Raw genomic sequence first — 21,120 nt, forward strand, 5'->3', positions numbered from 1 at the left:
GCACCTTTATCTTCTTTTTTTATTTTATCTTTTTTTAATTCATCACTTCTCCTGGTGCAGGAAAAATTGATCACGTTCATGTACCACAATTTATTTAACCATTTCCCACTTGATGAGAATCTACTTGGTTTTCAACTTTGGGATGTGACAAAAAGTGTCACTGTGAATATTTTGGTGAATATAGGACCTTTCTGACTGTCTGTCTCTAGTGGTGGAGTTGGGCATCTTCTCTGTCATTCATGCCTGCAATGGTCTTTCTGCTCAACTCTATCTACTGAATTCCCTGGCTTCTTTTAAGGCCCATCTAAAAACCCATCTTCTTTTTTCCCCCCTTCAGTTGTATTTTATTCTTTCCCAGTTATGTGTAAAAATAGTTTTTGGCACTCGTCTTCTAACATTTTGAGTTCCAAATTTTCTCACTTCTTTCCCCCATCTCCTCTTAAAACCTCATCTTCTACAGGAAGCTTTTTCCAACCCTTCTTAATTCTAGTGCCTTCTCTCTGTTAATTATTTCCTATTTATCCTGTAGGTCAATTGTTTGTAAGTTTTTGTTTGCATGTTTTCCCCTATCTTAGATTTCTTGAAGGCAAGGCCTATCTTTTGCCACTTTTTATATCCCCAAAGCTTAGCATTGTGCCTGGCACATAGTAGATGCTCAATAAATGTTTATTGATTGACTAGTTAATTGAAAGAATATGAATAGTCTCTCACTCTCCATAATTCCAAGTTTCTTTCCAGAAGGTTGGGCCAACTCTTCAAACAATTCCTTCATTTTACAGAGGGAAAACAAGAGGCCCAGAAAGGGGAAGGGATTTGCCTATATAAAGACTTACAATTAGTACTTTTTGATGATTTCTTTTTTTTTTAACCCTTCCTTCTGTCATTGAATTAATACTGTGTTGTCCGGGTCCAGCCGGACACAACCGAGGGGTCCGGGGAAACGGCAACCTAAAAACCCATAGGGGAAGAAGAGGGGAGACCTTGCGTGCAAGACACAGAATCGTTTAGATGGATACAAGGCTCGTTTATTGCAGATCTATGACAAGAATATATAGGCTGAGGGCAGAAGGGGGTCGGCAGATACTAAGGGGGAAAGGAACGCGGAAAGGGAGCATAGAAAATCTCTGGTGGTGTCTTACTGTCTCCAAGCATGGCTGGGCCTATGATCAATATCTTATCTTAGAAGAGTGAATGATATCTATTCTTAGAAGAGTGACTATCTTATCTTAAAGTCTTGGTCCCTAACACTGTGTATTGGTTCCAAGAAAAGAGAGCAGTAAGGGCTAGGCAATGGGGGTTAATTGACTTGCCCAGGGTCACACAGCTAGGAAGTGTCTGAGGCCAGACTTGAACCTGAGACTTCTCATCTCTAGGTCTAGATTTCAATCCACTGAGCTACCTCACTGCCCCCTTGTCAATGATTTCTTGAATCTCTTTAGCAAGAATGGCCCTGATCAACCCCAACCAGAATCAGTCACTAAGCTTAAGAGCAAACTATGGGTCTGGGAAGTCACAGACTGCTGCCCAGGCAACATCTGTCTCTCTGAGTGACTGCCTAGCTGATTGTGGTACAGTCCAGGAACTCTCCTCGGCATGATAAGGAGAAACACTATTCTGTGAGGATGTGACCGTTGGTGTGTCACAGCTCCCAGGGACAGACATCTGAGCTGAATTCCTATCTCCAGTTGGGTCCTTAAAGACAAAATTAGCAGCTCTTTCTAGGAGCCATGTATTTGGAGTCAGTACTCAGGGTCTTTGGGTTTCTATCCTGGCTTTTACTTCTTTGGGATGGGAAAGTCACTTTCCCTCAAAGGGCTTCCATTTTCCAATCTGTAAAATAAAGGATTTGACATGACCTCTGAGGTTCTTTCCAGGTCTAAACCCTCTGAGTCACTCTAATGAAGAGGAGGATTTGACTTTAAGGTGAAATAGATTTTTTGTTTCCCCTTCCGAAAAGCAGAGTGTCAATCAGGAGCCTCTGTACTTAGCCTTAGTGGAAGGAAGCCTAGGCTGAAGGTCATGAGTCCTGGCTTTGCCCCTGGTTCAATATGTTCTTGTTCAAGTCATTAACCACACTGGGTCTCTATTCCCTCCTATGTTAAACAATGAGAACAATAATATGAACCTATTTATGTCTATGTCTTATTCCTCCAACTCATCTGTAAGCTCCCTAAGGATAAGGGAAGGAACATGAGATAGTGGAAAGAGCTATCTATGTTCCAATAGTCAGAAGCCCTGGATTCAGGTCTAGGTGCTGTCTCTGGCTTTTGGCATTGACTTAGGCAAGTCACTGTCTTTCTCTCTTTCCCTTTCAGTAAGTAGAAAGAGGCAGGATGGGGATAGATGGTGATTGGTCTCTAAAACCTCTTTGAACTTGAAATTCTTTGCCTAATGGGTAAAATGCAGAGTCCCTGATTGGCATTTAAGGCCTCCACAATCAACATAAATCTCTCTTCCTTGCCTTATTTTGTACTAATGAAGTTATTTTCAGATAACCCCCTTATTGACTTTACCAGTAATAAAACAATGAACTCAAAAGACAGATAATAACTTAATATACTATGATTCCTTTTTTTTTTTTAACTTTTACCTTCAGTCTTAGAATTAATACTTAGCATTGGTTCCAAGGCTGAAGAGTGGTTAGGGCTAGACAACTGGAGTTAAGTGACTCATCTACCCTCACACAGCTAGGAAGTATCTGAGGCTGAACCTGAACCCAAGACTTCTCACCTCTAGGCCTGGATATCTATTCTCTGTGCCATCTAGCTCTCCCCTAAGAACCCTTCTTGCCTAGTTCCCAGAAATTATAGGATCCAGTTTGAAAGAAGACAATCATATCTAAAAAATAAGACACTCACTTTCCAGTCTCTCTAGCCTCTGGTTACTGGGGCTTTCCAAAGCTTTTGTGAACTCAAGAGACCTGGCTGTTTCCTCTTCCCTTCCAAAAAAAACCCCCTATTTAGTCACTCTACTTTTTGCAAGTCAATGGAAGTCCCAATACTAAGGCTTGGTGCTGTTTCCCACGTTATAATCTGTCTAACCCTTTCTTACAACTATGGTGGTAGTTCCGAATTTTTCAGCCAAAATAGAAGACTCTCTCTTCTATTCTTGTCCTGGCATCTCCTATCTGTGTACCTTTGGATCATGCCAGGTTCCATACCTGGTATAGAATGAGAATTCTAATTCTGGAATCTAAACACCTGAGTTAAAATCCAACTCTATTAATTACCACTTTAGTAACCTTGGAAAAGTCCATTATTCCATATTTAACTTTTTTGGGCTTCAGTTGCATCATCTGTAAAATGAGGGGATTGGATTTACTAGATGCCCTCTGGAGTCCCTTTCAGCTCTAAATCTATGATTCTTTGTTCTTAGCATTCACCTGATTCCCTTCTTTCTAGTACCCTGAAGCCCTCTGCCATCTCCATTGTTTGAAGATTTTCCCTTCCTAGAAGGTCCAGCTGAGAAACCACCTCTTTGATGAAAGCTGCCTTGACTCCTCAAGAGGAAAATGAATTCTCCCTCTTCAAAAGTTTCATAACACTTTGTGTTACTGCTATTATGTCCTTCTTTTACTCTCTCTTATCTCCTTACTAGACTATGAGCTCCAGGAGGCAGAGACTACATCTTATCTGCACAGTGTCTTTCCCCTAGCTCTATCTCAATGCTACATAGACATTTAAAAAATATTTGTTTTGATGGGGATATGATTGGGGATGTAGATTCTAAATGATCACTCTAGTGCAAATTTTAATAATATGGAAATGTCTTAATCAATGATACATGTAAATTGTTCATTGGCTATGGGAGGGGGTTGGGAGGAGGGGAAGGAAAGAACATGAATCATATAATCATGGCAAAATATCCTAAATTAATTAATTAAATAAATGCACTTAAAAAAATATTTGTTGTATTATATTCTGTCTCTAGTGGCCCCCAGATCAAGCATAGCCCAACTAGCTATGGGTGTCAAGATATTTGTTGAATAGTAATGTCATTTGAGTCCATGTGCTAGTCATAGAAGGCTAAAGGATTTTTTCTAGATACAGATTGGTCATTTCCCAGAAGTTTATGAAACCAATTCCTCTGCCTCAGTTTGTAGCTTCAGAGGAATAACTCAGGAATTTTAGGCAGGTAGGGGCCCTTCATATCCTATGGGGATGGCCACAATCTTCCTCCTTGGTGACCTGAGCAATTGTTTCAAATACCCTGGTGAAGAGAAGAGAGCCCTCGACTGGGAATCCAGGATTTTGGGGGCTCCATTGTCAATTCTGCCCCTCTCTAGGCCTCAGATTTTTCCTGTATGTTATAAAGGGGTTAGATTTTATAGTCTCCACAGGCATTTTTAGCTCAAATGGTATAGGAGTTTGTTATTTGAGGATGATAGTATTCAGACTTGAAAAAGGACCTTCAAGATCATCTAAGCACACATTGAACTGTGCTACCCCCCAACTCAGTGAGCTGCTTTATTCCCTATTGCCTCTAGGATCAAATACAAACTTACCATTTTGGCATTTGAAGTCTTTTATGACCTGTCCCTAAGCCCACTTATCCAGGCTTATTATGCATTTAGCATTCTTTTTCATTCACTCTTTTGTCCAGCCAAACTGATCTTGCCATTCCTTACATATGACATCCCATTTCTCCTTTTCATGCTTTTGGACAGACTGTACCACATGTTTGGAATAGGCTTCTTTCTCACTTCTACCTCCTACATGAGGCCTCTCTCGATCTTTTTAAGGATTGGTGCCTTTGGCCAAAAAACTCCAAACTCTGTACTTTGATTTGATTCATCACATTGACCTTCATTAACCTTTAATTTCCTTCATCACATTCCCTAAACCCAATTTAGGTCACTGAAGTTACTGTATAGTTATAAATATCTTGAATCCCTAAAAACAACATTACCCAAACTTCCTTTCTATATTACCTACAATGCTTTTCCTTTTTTTACATTTGTGTGGTCAGGTTTTGTTCTGAGGCTCTGCCTCATTTCTCCTCTTTTGCTCTTGAGAGCAGGCTGGTTAGTACCTTCTAGTTAGTTCTTTTTGTTAGTTTATTATTAATAAAACTTTATAAAATTTAATATTTAGTTTTTTGCATATTAATTTTAATCTCCACATTTATGGACAACCACTTTGGGAAATGAATTCTCAAAAAAATTTTTTTTACTAAAATAGCTTTTAAGTAAAGTTAATAAGTTTGTCTGGACTCTACCCATCCAGCACAAGAGCCACGAGCTGGGATTGCCTCTTCTTTCCTCATGCCCTGCCCTCCTGCCATTTTTTTTGCCAGCCATGCCTGCCTACCCACCTGTTTTCTGCCTGTCTCCTGCTGCTTCTAGTGTCCATCTGCTTGAGCCAGCATTCCTCACCACTCCCGACCCAGCCTGCAGCCTGCCAATCCTAGCCACCTTTTTTCAATGGATGGGCGAGAACTCCAATTCCTTCCCCTGCCCCACATTGGTTTTCCAGCCTGTGCTAGCCATTTTTTAAGCCGAAGTCTTAGTCTGACTCTGGGATCCTGGCTGAGAGAGATTTGCAACTTGGGAATTTTTTTTCACCAGAAGAGGACTTCTCTGCAGTTTTTCTTTTGAGGGCAAAGAGACTAAATCAGTAGATTTGAAGTAGAAGTTTTTGGAATTTTGTCTCTACCTTTTGGCCAATCTTTCATATGCAAATATCCTATTGTCCTCCCTATTAATTTTGTCCTTCTCCCTGTTTACTATAAACCAGTGATTCCCAAAGTTGGCTCTACCGGCCCCTGGAAGGTGCTGCAGTGATCCAGGGAGGGCAGTGATGGCCACAGGTACATTTATCTTTCCTATTAATTGCTATTAAAATTAAAAAAAATTAATTTCCAGGGGCTAAGTAATATTTTTTCTGGAAAGGGGGTAGTAGGTCAAAAAAGTTTGAGAACCACTGCTATAAACAAACCCCATTCAGCCTTTTTTTTTTTTTTTTTTTTTTTTTTGAGGAATAATGCTGTTTCAAAGCATGCTTGAAACTCTGAAACAACAGTTTGAGTTGGTAAAGTTACAAAATGCAGTTTGGATCTGCTTAATTCTTTTCCTGGGAGTTTTTATTTTCATTTGAGATTTCCTACTTTATTTACTTCTCAACAATATGTAACAGACTAGGGGGCTGTTTAGAAGCTAAACTGAAATATTTTGACAAAGTTTTGAAAGTCTTAAATGCCCAGTGGGTTTATGAAGAAATCCAGAGCTGTGATAAAAAGAATGGGAATGGATAAATATATGGGGGAGGTTAAAGAACCTTTAATGAGATCTGGAAGTTTAATGATGTGTTTCTCCCCTCAAGATAGTGAACAAGTCTATTAGAATTGAAAAATAAAAGGGGGTTTTGACTGCTCTGCCTATACCTTGCCATTTGCTTATATTATTGTATTTACTAATTTCTTTAAGGTTTAAATTTTTAAAGTTTATCTGTATTAATCTAATTAATATCTATTCTGTTATATGATTCTTTATCTGTATCGTTTCCCTATGATTTTGCTGAACAACATATCATTGTAAAAAAGCCCATAAGTCTTATGTATCCTGGATTTGTCATCTTACCTATCAAGGTCACATATTGCTTATATAGCCTTTTCTTCCTTTTGCCTTTGTTAATTGTCACATATATGATTATGAATGGACTCTATCAAAACTGGTTAGAACCTGTATAAAACTTTAGAGAACATAATGACTTAAGAATTTAAATTGTAATTTTAAGGAGTCCTGAGAAATGACTTCAGATACTTAGTAATTTCTGAATGGATCGAGATATATATGAATGTTGTATTAAAAGGTAGAGAAACAAATAGAAGTGCCTACCAAAACTTTTTATATATAAAGCAGGAAGCCAAAAAGAGCTCCTGCATGCATGATATTTTAACTCTTTAATTTACTTCCACCAGAATAATCTAGTTTTCTCACCAAGGTTGAAAGATTGCCTACATCTGTAGAATTTGTGACAAGTATACATCAGTTCATAGGTTTTTTAAATATCACACAGCAAGTGGCTATATAGAAACTCATATGAATCTCATATAATACTGGGTTTGTTTGTTATCGTCAATAACTGGGCTATTGTGAATTTTGGGAATTTGGTACTTTATTTGAATGTGCATTATCTACTCTACTACTGTTTTATTTTTATATATCTATTATTTTGTAAAAATTATTTGCACTCATACAGTGAATCATGGCCAAGTTTAAAAAGGAAATGGATCTTATTTTTGGTGAGGAACCTTTGTATTCTACCTCTCCTTGGCTTAGAATATATAGCTTAGAATCAGTGTGTCACTAATTTTAAGTTATATATTTTTGATTTTTAAAACATTTTTTATTATTGTTTTCCCCTTGTATTTGCAATATTATTTGAGTACTTTGAAGTACATATAATCAATATTAATTTTTTTATTTTGCACTAATATAATTTTAAAATATGTTTGTTCTAATTAATGAATACCCCAAAAGTTTTAAACTATAAAATAATGCCATCGATTGTTTTTTAAAAAATTATGGGACTTTGCTTAATAATTCTATCTGATTCCAGAAGGAATTTAAAAAGAGCTATTGTATAGTGCCAAAGAAGCACAAAGCTAACCTGCATAGTGCCAGTCGAGTACAAGGTCAAAGAGAAAAACCAATCTAGTGGGATTGATGTAATTTTGAGCCAAGACAAGAGGATTTGAACTTGTTTGGGGTCTGAGGTTGTAGCTGTTCTGACATGTCAGAGGCTGGACTTCCCTGAGCCCCATCAAGCATCTCACTTTGATTGTCATCCTGGCTCCTATATTTCTATCTTTCATAGTGTGGCAAACTTTCTGTGGTCCTGGCTACTGATTGGGTAGGTGCATAGTTACATAAATCATTTTCATTGGGTCCTGATTCAAGGACCTGTTATAGGCTTGTTTTTCCTTTACTTAGATTTTTTTAGACATAAGGCTTTATTATTTTATATTTCATCCACAAGTTATTTTTTCTCTTTTATTTGGACTTTTTAATGTTTTTAATTTCTTTTGCAAATCGATTCATATACCTCATAACTCAGCCATGCATCCCTGAGTGATCCCTGTTATTATCCACCTCAGGGGGAACTATGTTATTGTTGTGAACTTTGATTTGAATCTGATCAATTTTAGGATAAGAAATTTGCTACACTCCAGAATCCAGAAGACAAACTTGTTTGGAGAAGGTGCCATGAAGATGATTGCAGAGACCACACATTGCATCAAAAAGACTCAAAGTGAACTTTGGGATGTAAAATTGAACTATGGGGGGTTGAAAGCATTTGTTTTGAATATATACTTTTATGCCAAAGGGGACTGCCCCCAAATCGGCCTTTTGTCAATGTAGCAATCATTGGTTTTGTTCTTTTTCTCTTTTATTTCCATTTTATCCCCAGATTTTCCCTTTAGAAAATATAATGTTGTATCTACCTCTAGTTAAAATTGTAAGTTAGTTATGTTTAAATGATCCATTGGGGAGACTAGACTCCCAAAGGATCACAGGGGGGAATGTATAGTTAGAAATATCTTGAATCCCTAAAAACTACATTACCCAAACTTCCTTTCTGTATCACCTACAATGCTTTTCCTTTTGTCTACTTTTGCATGGTCATGTTTTGTCTCTGCCTCTTTCTTCCTCTTCTTCTCTTGGGAGCAGGCTGGTTAGTACCTTCTAGTTAGTTTTTTTTTTTTATTTTATCATTAATAAAACTTTATAAAACATGATATTTTGTATTTTGCATATTAATTTTAATCTCCACATTACTCTTCCACTTGGATCTGGTTTGACCAATTCCCCTATGACCAGTACCTAACCAGGGATATTCCAGTGATGAATTTTTAATTATATAAAATGGACTCCACATTTGACACACATATCAAAAGTTTCTTCCAGAACAACATGCTAAACAAGGAAGAAAAGTAAGGAGAAAGATGGAAAAGTAGAGATTAGATTGGTGCCAAAGATAAGTACCAACCCTGGAAAATGCAGGGTAACATCCATTTATTCATTCAATCAACCAACTAGCATGCATTCATTTATTCAACCAATCAACCAGTTTTCATTCATCCATTTATTCAAAAACCATTGACTGATTCATTAAAACAACCATTCATTAAAACAGTCAAATATTAATCAATTGAATGACATCCATCCCTTCATTTTTCTAGCCATCCATCCAAAATTTTTAGTATAGAACCTAAGTGTAGAAAAAGACCACAAAGATCATCTTGGCAAACCTTGAAAACTATTCAACTCAGGCAGCAAAAGCATAGAAATCTCCTTTACAACATTCCTGGTAAGCAGTGATTCGGCCTCTGTTTGAACACTTCTAGTGGAGTGTATAGGGTGTTCAGGGAGAACTAGCACCTTGGTGGGAGAGCTTGTTGAGCCATTTTCAGGGCTGTTTATCCTTCTTTGGTGTACACCAGTAACTCAACTCTCACCTGTGGCTCCAAGAAGCTGTCGCATGCACAATGGCCACACCTTGGTAAAACCATCTCAGCACAGGAGCTAAACCAGGTTAAGGGAAACTAATAGGACTCAAACCAGTTCCCATGCATGTGAAGACTTTCCTGGAAGAATGGGCAGATAAAAATTTGTTCTAATAGTCACGAAGGAGGTAGAAGCAGGCACTGTGAAGTACTTAGAGCTTGGATAGACACTGAGGAAGCCAAGGTCTTCCACTGCATCCCTGGTCATTGCCTGTAATTTTGACTTTTGTCCTGCTGTGGACTTTAGTGCCTGGAAGAGAGAGTTATATTGATGACTTTGAACAACTCTGCTTCACTTAAATCCAAAGCACAAGCAAATCAAGACATCATGTCATTGATCCTCTGAAAATGAAGGATAAACAACTTCCAGTGACAGGGAGCTCACATCCTCAGAAGTTTTTTGCTTCTTTTTTGCTTTCTTTGCTCTTTAATAGCTTTGCTTAGTTTAGAAAATTCTTCCTTCTAAATTGATCTTCCTGTAACCTTTGCCTTTTGGTTCCAGTTCTTACCCATTCTCACCTGCTACCACTGTTGAAAGTGGAGCCATATATAAGGAATTAGACATATGGAAGTCTGATCTCTCTGGTCTAGGACAGTCTTTCAAATATTTGAAATCAGCTTCTTTCTCTCCACTCTATATCTTCTCCCTGTTCTAGGATTAATACCTCTAATTATTATCATTTTTTAATTCTTACCTTCTGTCTTAGAATTAATACTATGTATTGGTACCAAGGTAGAAGAATGATAATGACCAGGCAATGGAGGTTGAATGACTTGCTTAGTATCACACAACTAGGAAGTGTCTGAGGCCAGATTTGAACCCAGGAACTCCTGTCTTAAGGCCTAGCTCTCAATCCACTGAGCCACCTAGTTGCCCTCTGTACCTTCAATTCTTTGATCTTCATATATATGGTCTCTAATCCTCTCACCATCTTAATGTCCACCTTTGGACATCCTCCAGTCAGTCAACATCTTTCCAAAAATATGTCTACAAAACTGAACACAGTACTCTAGCTATTGTTTGACTAGACTTTTAATAATGAAATAATTCATTCAACAAATATTGACTCAGGTTGTTCCTTCTATGTACCTAATACTGTAGGGGATATAATAAAAGTAGGAGATACAGTTAAGCTACTTCCCTCATAGAACAAGATTAATCCAAGAAAATTAAATAACAATTAAAATATGTGGTCTTTTAGGCTTTTCTGTAATAGTCAGGGCTATAAGCTCTGGGGTGGTCAGGGAGAGCTTTCTAGAAGAGGCAGAACTTGAATTGGTCCCTGAAGGAAGGGTAGAGTTGATAAAGTTTCCACTTGACACAAGTGGTAAGAATAATGGTTTTAAGGGTAGCTAGGCAGTACTGTGCATAGAGTGCCAGGCTTAGAGTAAGGAGGACCTGGGATCAAATCTGACCTCAGATACTTCCTAGCTGTGTGACCCTGGGCAAGTCACTTAACCCTAATAGCCTAGCCTTTACCACTCTTTTGCCTTGGAACCAGTACAAAATACTGTTTCTAAAACAGGAAGTAAGTGTTTAAAAACAAACAAAAAAACAAACCAAATAACTATCTTTCCAACCTTCTGCTTTCTTGGGAGTCAAACGTAGTTTTAACTCCCTCCCTATAATGAACTCTACATAAAGTATCAAGAAAAGAACCTTAAGGATAATCTGTCCTACCCCCACCACCACTCCCCAGGGAGAGACAGGCAGACAGACAGGCAGAGAAAGACAGAGAGAGGGAGAGAGTAAATATTTATCAAATGCTATGTTAGGGGCAGCTAGGTGTCTCAGTGGATAGAGAGAGTATAATTAGAATTTTGTACCCTGTACTCCAATTCGCATAATCCCACTTTTGTCCTCTCATTACATCCTTACATTTTTGAGGTAAAGTTTCTGTAACATTGTGCTCTCTCTCCCTCTTCTCCCACTAAAAGCAGTTAGGTAAACTTTTCTTTAATCATGTGGCCCCAGATACCTCTTATTTGTGTGACTCTGGGCAAGTCACTTAACCCCAATTGCCTAGCCCCTACTCCTTCCCTTCTGCCTTGGAACTGGCACTCAGTAATGTCAAGACAGTTTAAAAAAAATGCTAGGTCCGAGGGATTATGTTGTGCTGAAAAAACATATATAGACCAAATAGACAATCTCTGTCCTAAAAAGATTATATTCTAATAGGAGAAGATAATACATAAAGGAGAGTTAGAATATTGGAGATTAGGGAGGGAAGGAGTGGGTAGAAGGCTGTTGAGAGAGAGGAGTGGAGCCAAGACACCTGAATTGGTGATTTGGGCCAAGAATTAATCAATCAGGAGAGTAGGCCTCAGAGAGAAGTTTCTTCAGGGTCAGAAAACTTCTGGTTAGAAATCTAGAGAGTGGGAAAGGAGCCAGTCAAAGCCAGCCCTTGGACATTATGGATACCATTGATTATTGTGTATATACATAAAGCTTGTAGAAAAATTTAAATTATAAAGCCATAATTTAGAGCAGGGCAAAGTTAATGAGTTTTAGATTCAAACAATTATAATGACTAATACAGAAACTATATTATAGGTACTTGGAGTTGAAATACACAGGTTTTGATCACAACTTTGCTACTTGCAATCTATGTTTCTTTGGTTGAATAAGTCACTTTTTTCAGACCTCAGTTTCCTCATCTGTTAAATGAAGAAGTTGGACTAAGTATTGTTAACTTGGAAAAAACACAGAACTACTAAAGTAGTTAGAAAAACCAAGTCTTTCATCAGGATAGGGACAGGTCCAATATTTTGGCCGCATCCAGAGCCCAGCCCCCAAAAAATCTTTTACAGGGTCTACACTCTGGGCCTCGGGGGACAGTATCCCTGGGAGAAATAACTGCATGAGATGATAGCTCCAAAGCACCATAGAATTTGGGGAACCTATATACCTTTTAGGGGAACCGAGGGACCTTGAAATATGATTGATTGACATTACCATGGTTATAAAGAAATGGGAGTGTTAAAACTACACTGACGGGCTTGGGAAAGGAATCATGGCCAGAGGCTAGGGCACCTACCTTTTAGGGGGAAAACCAGGAGAGTTAACTTAAATATTATATGTGGGTTCAGAAGGGTGAGCAGGAGACAGGAATGGACAATAGGTGGGGACTTAACAAGTTAGGGAAACTGGGTTTAACTGTTAGGGGAAATGACTGTTGACAGAAGTGAGTTAGGCCTGTCACCCTGCTCCATCTAGACAAGGAATAAACTCATGAGTATAATAAATATACACACTATGGGAACTTCAAGGTACAAAGAAAATACACAGGGAAACAGTTTAATTGTTTTTTGAGAAGATAGGAGATGGGGTGAGGTGTAACTATGTCTATCTGCCCAGGACTGGAGTCAAAAAGGTAAGTTCTGTTAACTTAGAAAAAACACAGAACTATTAAATAGTCATAAAGCCACTTTTTAATCAAGGGAAAGGGGGAAGAGGGCTGATTAGGCCTCTTTGGCAGAGCTGCGCCTTGTGCAGAGTCCAGGATTGAACACTGCTTTGCTCTGATCCCTGACCCCCTGGGAGTGACACCCCCTAGATGAGACTCCAAAGAACAAAGGAAATTGGGGAATTTATATACCATTTGGGAAGATCCAGGGGCTGGGAAAGATGATTGACTGGTAAGGATGGGATTTACAAATCAAGCTTGGGAAAGGAATCCTAGCTAGAGGCTAGGGTGTAAGGGAAGGGGCTGCTAACACAATGGATGCTAAAGGATGGTCCCTGCCCAGGTATGTCTTCCTGGGTAAGGGTCTCACATACAGTGGGCAAGACAACCTAAGACAAAAGGATATTTAGCATTTATCCTGGGTCCATTATTCAGTCTGCAACTGCTAGCCTGAGATTCCCTTCAGGGTGAATTCTCAAGGGAACAGAGAACAAGCACAAGCTTTGGGGGTCTCCAGCCTACAAGCTATTTCTAAAACTTGGGGTTCATCAGATCTCACTAAGCCACAAGTTTGGGGTCTCTAGATTCCACATCAATAGTTCCTTAGCCAACCTAGCTTCTGCCAGGTTTGACAGCTTGGCTAAGGACTTGAGGAAGAGGGCTTGGGTTTGGGGTCTCACAACGGATCCAGAGATGTCTTCAGGATACCAGGAACCAACTCCTCCACAGCCGAGGATCCAAAAGTAACCAGGGAGGGAGAGATGCCTGCAAACTGTCCACCAGAACACAGGCCTCTTCCCTACTCAGAATTGACTTGCAGGATGATATCTTCAGCCTTTACAACCTTCACCAATCTCCAAGATCCCAGGTCAAATAGGGACTTCTGATTGCACTTCTGCTCCAAACCCCTCTAAAAACAGCAAAGTTGCTTAGCTCTCCTCCCTGCCCCGCATTCTATTCAGAATGTCCATGACTTCCAGCCAAGGCTTTACCTAATATACTTGCAAAAATCTGCCTTTATACTTTTAAAGCCTATACCTATTACATACCTTACAATAGATACTCCTGGGGGAAAAAAAAACAGACAAGGGCTGGGCCACCTAGGAAGGACTTTGATACAACAGGAGAATCTACTCTGACAAAAGAGTATTTAGCATTTGATTTAAGTCTGTTAACTCCACCTAACTAAGGCCATTAAATATTTTAAGGTCTATTATTCAGTCTGAAACTGGTAGTCTAAGATTCCCCTCAAGGTACATTTTCAGGGGAACTAGGACAAGCTTGGGATCTCCATCTTTCAAGCTGACTAAACTTGGGGTTGCTAGATCCCAAATAAGCACAGACTTTGGAGTCCCCCAGATTATAAATTGACAGAATATAAATGGAGATTAGGCACAATGAATGGAAGGGATTTGCCGGAACTCACAAAGTTTGCCAGTCCTAGGACTAAAACCCAAATCTCTTGACTCCTAGGACTTGAATTGATTAAATATGACATATATACATAAGGTATGTATATATAAATACATAGTATATATACATATATAAGTATATTTGTGGCATAGTAGATAGAGTACTGGAAGTTGAGCCAGGAAGACTCATCTTCCTGAGTTCAAATCCAACTTCAGACACTTATTAGTTGTGTGACTGAACAAGTCACCTAACCTGTTTGGCTCAGTTTTCTAATCTGTAAAATGTGCTGAAGAAGGAAATGGCAATCCACTCCAGTATCTTTGCTAGGAAAACCCCAAATAGGCTCATGAATGGTTGAAATGACTGAACAATAATAAAAATACACATATAAGCTATGTTAACTTAGAAAAAACACAACTATTAAATAGTTATAAAACCACTCTTTAATCAAGGGAAAGGGGGATTAGGGCTACCTGGCCTCTTTTGCAGAGCTGCGCCTTGTGCAGAGTCCAAGAATCGAACACTGCTTCGCTCTGCTCCCTGACCCCCCTGGGAGTGACACCTCACTAGATGAGGACTCCAAGGAACAAAGGAAATTGGGGAACTTATATACCATTTGGGAAGATCCAGGGGCTGGGAAAGATGATTGACATTGTACTGGTAAGGATGGGATTTACAATCAAGCTTGGGAAAGGAATCCTAGCTAGAGGCTAGGGTGTAAGGGAAGGGGCTGCTTACTCTAGGGATACTAAAGGATGGTCCCTGCCCAGGTGTGTCTTCCTGGGAAGGGTCTTTGATATAATGGAGAAGACTACCTAAGACAAAAGGGTATTTAGCATTTACCCTAGGGTCTATTATTCAGTCTGCAACTGCTAGCCAGAGATTCCCTTTAGGTCAGATTCTCACACAAGCCTTGGGGGGTCTCCAGCCTACAAGCAATTTCTAAAACTTGGGGTTCATCAGATCTTACTAAGCCACAAGTTTGGGGTCTCTAGATTCCACATCGACACACGCCCCTTTTGGTCAAGACTGAACGTAGCTGACCAATGATGGAAGTCTCACTAATGGTGGGGAAACATTAGGGTACAGGTATAGGCGATTGGCACTTGGGGGCACTTCCCAGAGCCCGGCGCATTGACAATTGTGCCAGAGAAAGGTAGGCAGTTTACCCTTGGCATATTTTGACAAACACAACATTAGCCCACTTCCCTCAAGTCTTTAAGTCTTTCAAATCCTGGGGTCCTGATGTGATTAATGCCTTTAGCCTCCTCTCTCCTGAAGACTTCTCTTTTTGTACAAGACAAGCTTCATTGCTGCAAGAGAAACTTAAAAGAGGTCTATAAACACATTTTTTTAACAGACCTTGATCAACTCCCAACATACTTACTCACTATAAAGATCATTCTAACCACACTCAAGACATCCAATATAATTGATTCTATTAGTGTTCATTCTACACCCATTATAAAATTTTTTAAACTACATACCAATCAGAAAAATTGCCTTACTTTACCAAATTATTTAAAAAACAACACTACAAACTATAGAAATATAAAAGCAAAAATAAATCCTTATCACAGGTTAATCAGGGCTTGTGTATCTGAAAGTAGCCTTTCCTCTGTACAGTGACCAACATTAAAATGTCATCTAATTCCAAGAAAATTCTAATGAAATATTCTGTGATGGCAATCTGAAAATCATATGAAAAACTATGACAATCTCAACTTCAAAACAATTTTTAAAAGTCTCAAATTGAAATTAACTCCAAAAGTTCTCTCAAGATTAAAAATCCTTCTAACTTTCCCTAATTTTAAAACCTCTCACACACACCCCTTTGGGGTGGTTGAGATGCTGGGGATTTAAAAAACTTTTTTCATTCGCCTTTTAACTACTTAACAATCATGCCTATTACTTTGTAGGAAAAAAATGTTGTAACTAAGTTAGCTAATGTAAAGTCTGTAGATAAAAATTCTTGTGAAAATAATTGTCGTGTTGAGGCAGTAACATGCTATCTCCTTAACCAATTTAGTTTTGGGTACACTTTTCAATTTCCTGAGTATCTAGTCATTGGCAATAAAGGCTCATTTACCATTGAACTTAGACCTAGTCTCTAGGCTATTTCAGTAGCATTCCCTAGTCACAAAAGGTTTCCTTATGTCATTGTTTCCTGCCTTTATGCTTCAAGATGTATAAACTTTACTGGTACTGGGGAGAAAGTCAGTGTTCTATCTGAACCCTGTTTATTAAAAATACTGCTTAGAATCTACTATTTTTATGTATTGCTTCCCCCCTTTTTGACACTAATATTTTGCCAGGTTTTCCTTATGACTTAAATTCTTCCTCCTTTTGGGTAAAGGGACCTCTAATCTGCTAACCTCATTCACAATGGCTAAAAATTTCTATTTGCCTCCACAATTTCCATATTCTAGGCCTTGCCTTTCTAAAGCTTCCTTCATCATATTGTAAAAGTGAAATTTGGGAGATGTCATCTAAAAGTATATATATTTTCTATGGACACATGGAAATTGTCAAACTACATTTCCCGTGGTCCAACGGGTTTCCGTTTCCGGTTCTTTGGGCGTGGGGCCCCCAAGTCTCCAGGCAGAGAAGAGTTTAAATCTCCTGGGTTGGGGGGGAGTGGCCTCTTGGCCAGCAGACTAGGGAGGAGACAGGAGATGATAATGGCGAGGGAGGCGGTTTTTGAATTCTTACAAGCGGGTGGTCTAATAACTTTATCTATCAGCATGGCTTTAATTAAAATACTAATTTATAGTATTATAGCAGCCTTTATTATTATTTTTTTTTACATTTTTTTCAAACATTTATTAATATTCATTTTTAACATGTTTACATGATTCATGCTCCTCCTTTCNAGCCTTTATTATTTTTAATCCTTATAATATGATTATAGAAAATTGCTAAAACAGGAGAAAAGTGGGAAGTAACTTAAAATGAGGGAGAGGCTCCCATAATTTGGAATATTAATGCTATGCATAAGTTGGTAATGATCGGCAGTCAGTCACCTGTAGAACTTGACAGAAACTTAGTTTAGCTATTTCTCAGCCCTTCCATTTGCCTTGTGCCTGCATCCATAACCAATTTTCCTCCATAGCATTTCTTTTCCCAATTATCTTCCCATACAATTTGCCCTTAGATGACAATTCCCTCTAACCATGCTCAGGGTTTAAAACAAACTTTCTTTGCTTATTAACAATTATTTCTAGGCTCCATCATTTCTTTCCTAAATTCTTCTGATACTACTTTGAGACAAACACATTCTGTAATACAGAACTAGCCCTCTGGAATCTCTGCTGTGAATTTTCAAATCTAACAGATATTACTTTCAAGCCTCTTAACAAAGCAAAATGCTACTATTTTAAATTTTACCTGCTTTAGTTAAATTTGGGGAATAACTCCTCTCTAGTTTCTCTACTTAGAGAGTCTTTGCTCAGGGTAAGTATAATTCTTAGGGTAAATAAAATGGCAAAGTTTTTGACTGCTACAGAAATTTGAAAGGCCAAATGAAAGCAATTAAGAAAGGTGATACTTATTGGTTCCAGTGACATCTTGGGGCTCCTTCGGATTTCTCATAGGTGTCTTCTTCAGAGAATCTTTCAGATTCAGATTCTGAGTCTTGTCCATGCTTTTGGCTCCTAAGAACCGTCTTGAGTCTTGAGAGATAATAGTGCTCCAGGGGTTGTGAATAAAATTCCTTTAACAAGCCATATAGCAAACTTGACCTTAATAAGTTCTAATCACTTCACCCACACTCCAGAACTGGGGTGGTAAAATGCAGGACATTCCTAGCAATTTCTTAAGAATTTTCCCAGGTGGGGAATTCCTTTCTCTAATATTGGTCATGTACCAATAATCATCTATCAGAAAAATAATGCTCACAAAATAAATGCCAAATCAGATTGGTTATCTCCACTGAAAAAGGAAAACTCAATTTCCTATAGGAACCAGGATTCCCTGGTCTTTTTGAAACAAAATCTTATCTATTGTAATGGTTGCACTCTGGAAATTTACCTTAAAAACTCCAAAAATCAGGCTATATTTCATGATCCTTTTTAAACCCATAAAACTTCTCTCGACCCAAAACTTTGGATTACTAAGGAAAAGCTAAGAATTACCTTTAAATCAGAATACCTATCCAATTCTCTTCTATCTTCTTACTCTGTCCTTGGCTCCAAATGACATTTCTCTCAGCCTGGCCTCAAAAGCCTTCCTTTTGGCCTAAGGCTAAAGCGGCTCCTTCAGAGGAAAATTGTTGGTCAGTTTAAAATCCTTCAGTTTCCTTCCCTTTCAAAGCAAAGCCTTTCCTCAACCAAGTCTTGTCATTTTAAAATGACACAATGACTAAAAATGAACTGTCTTTACTTCTGAACACACGCTAATCAGAAAAACCTTGCTCTCTGGAAACAAATAACAGCGTGAAAAAAATGTGAACTTACAGCACTCAAATAACAAAGTTAAGATCTAGAATAAATGCATCTCATTTCCAACATTATTACAACATTAAGTGTACTTCGTATACAATATTTCACACATTATACCAAAACTGGGAAGAAAAGATTAGAATTTTAAAGTTAGGAATTTCTGGACCTCCTTTTGCCTTTTGCTGGATATCCTCCTATCCAGATTGCCAGCTCCGGTCCCATCTCTTCAGCTTTTGAGAGGAATTAACTGTTAACCCAACTTTAGACATTTAAATCACAAGCTTTAAGGTTATTAATGAATCCTTTTAAAAACACATCACAAATGCAATATAAGCAAAACCTCGAGGAAATGAGAACTCCAGAACTTAAGTTCTTTAAGCTTCTGTGAGAAGCTCTTTTGCAAAAATTTACCTTATACCCTTATACCATGGTATTTACGTTCATGAAGCAACTTTCTCCATTTAATGGACTTAAATGTACATTCAGGCTTCCACACTCCAGCTCAGCTTCCCATTCAAAGCTTTCAGCCAGCCATTCACGCCTCTGAACTACTCTCCTTGCTCTTCTACTCCAGACATGCTTCACTTAAAACAGACTGTAAAAACACTATTCTCCCTTCATTAAGAGAGCCCCATTTTGGCCAGCTTACCTTGGGATTTGACTTTGTCGCAGTTTGCCATTTATCTAGATATTTGCATGCATTAGGCCCATTCTTTGAAAACATATATCTTTCCTCTGTATTGGTAGGTGGTTCTTCCGACTGCTGGTTACTTCCACCTGAGGCCACAGATTTACTGTTCCCCATTTTTCCAGACACCCCCAGGCTGGTTCTGCTTCTGCGACTCTCTGTGGATCCACGGACCATGGCCTAAACCCCCCCTTAATTAAAGAGTTGGTCGCTCCCAAATATGCGGGAACGAGTCCTTTGCTCAGAGAGCCACTTGCCTGGCTGCTCTGCTAAGTGGACTCCTGACTCAACACCAAATGGGCTGTGTGGGTACCTCACTTCTTGGAGTCCTCGTTAGTAGACGGCTCAGGCTGCTGGGACTTCGGATCTCACTGGGGCCTCCATTTGTTACCTTAGAAAAAATGCAGAACTATCAAATAGTCATAAAACCACTCTTTAATCAAGGAAAAGGGGGATAAGGGTTACCTGGCCTCTTTTGCAGAGCTGCGCAGTGTGCAGAGTCTAAGAAATGAACACTGCTTCGCTTTGCTCCCTGACCCCCCTGGGAGTGACACCAGGCTAGATGACGACTCCCAAGAACAAAGGAAATTGGGGAACTTATATACCATTTGGGAAGATCCAGGGGCTAGGAGAGATGATTGACATTATACTGACAGGACACAATCAAGCTTGGGAAAGGAATCATAGCTAGAGGCTAGGGTGTAAGGGAAGGGGCTGCTTACACAATGGATACTAAAGGATGGTCCCTGCCCAGGTATGTCCTCCTGGGTAAGGGTCCCTGATACAATGGGGAAGACTACCTAGGACAAAAGGGTATTTAGTATTTACCCTAGGGTCCATTATTCAGTCTTCAACCGTTAGCCTGAGATTCCCTTCAGGGTGGATTCTCAAGGGAACAGGGAAGCAGCACAAGCTTTGGGGGTCTCCAGCCTACAAGCTATTTCTAAAACTTGGGGTTCATCAAATCTCACTAAGCCACAAGTTTGGGGGCTCTAGATTCCACATTGACAGCTATATGCACATGTATTATATATATATACATATATATAATGTACATAAAGTCAGGTCCTAGTGAGGCCACATATCACCCTTTGACCTGTGGAAGCTCATAAATTCCCATATTTTACAACACAGAGCCTGTGAGTTGAGTTGGCTTTATCTCTTATCTAATATTGGGCCATAAAGATTGCCAGTGTGTTGGCTAGTTACACAATCAATTTTGGGGTGACAGAAAGGGGCCCACAGGTTACCTCTAAGTGAGATTTCCCTAGACCAAAGGCCAAGAAGTGTTGGTTCTGGTCCAAGTCTTGCCATTATTTTACTCTTTTTTTTTTTTTTTAAACTTTACTTTCCGTCTTAGTAATGACTCAAGATAGAAGAGCAAGGACTAGGCAAATGGCGTGAAGTATTTGCCCAAAGTCATACAACTAGGAAGTGTCTGAGGCCATATTTGAACCCAAGTCTTCTTAACTCTAGGACTTGCTTTCTATCCACTGCGCTACCTAGTTTGCCCCACTATTTTACTTTTAATCTTGAGCAAATTACTTCCCCTCCTTGAGTCTCAGTTTCCTCATATACAAAGTGGGGGATAGGGGTCCCTAGCCAGCTCTGACATTTTATATTCTAGGGGTCCCTACCACTCTGAAACTCTGTATCATGTGTTCTG

The sequence above is a fragment of the Gracilinanus agilis genome, chromosome 3 (genome assembly GCF_016433145.1).
Source record: "Gracilinanus agilis isolate LMUSP501 chromosome 3, AgileGrace, whole genome shotgun sequence".
NCBI lineage: Eukaryota > Metazoa > Chordata > Mammalia > Didelphimorphia > Didelphidae > Gracilinanus > Gracilinanus agilis.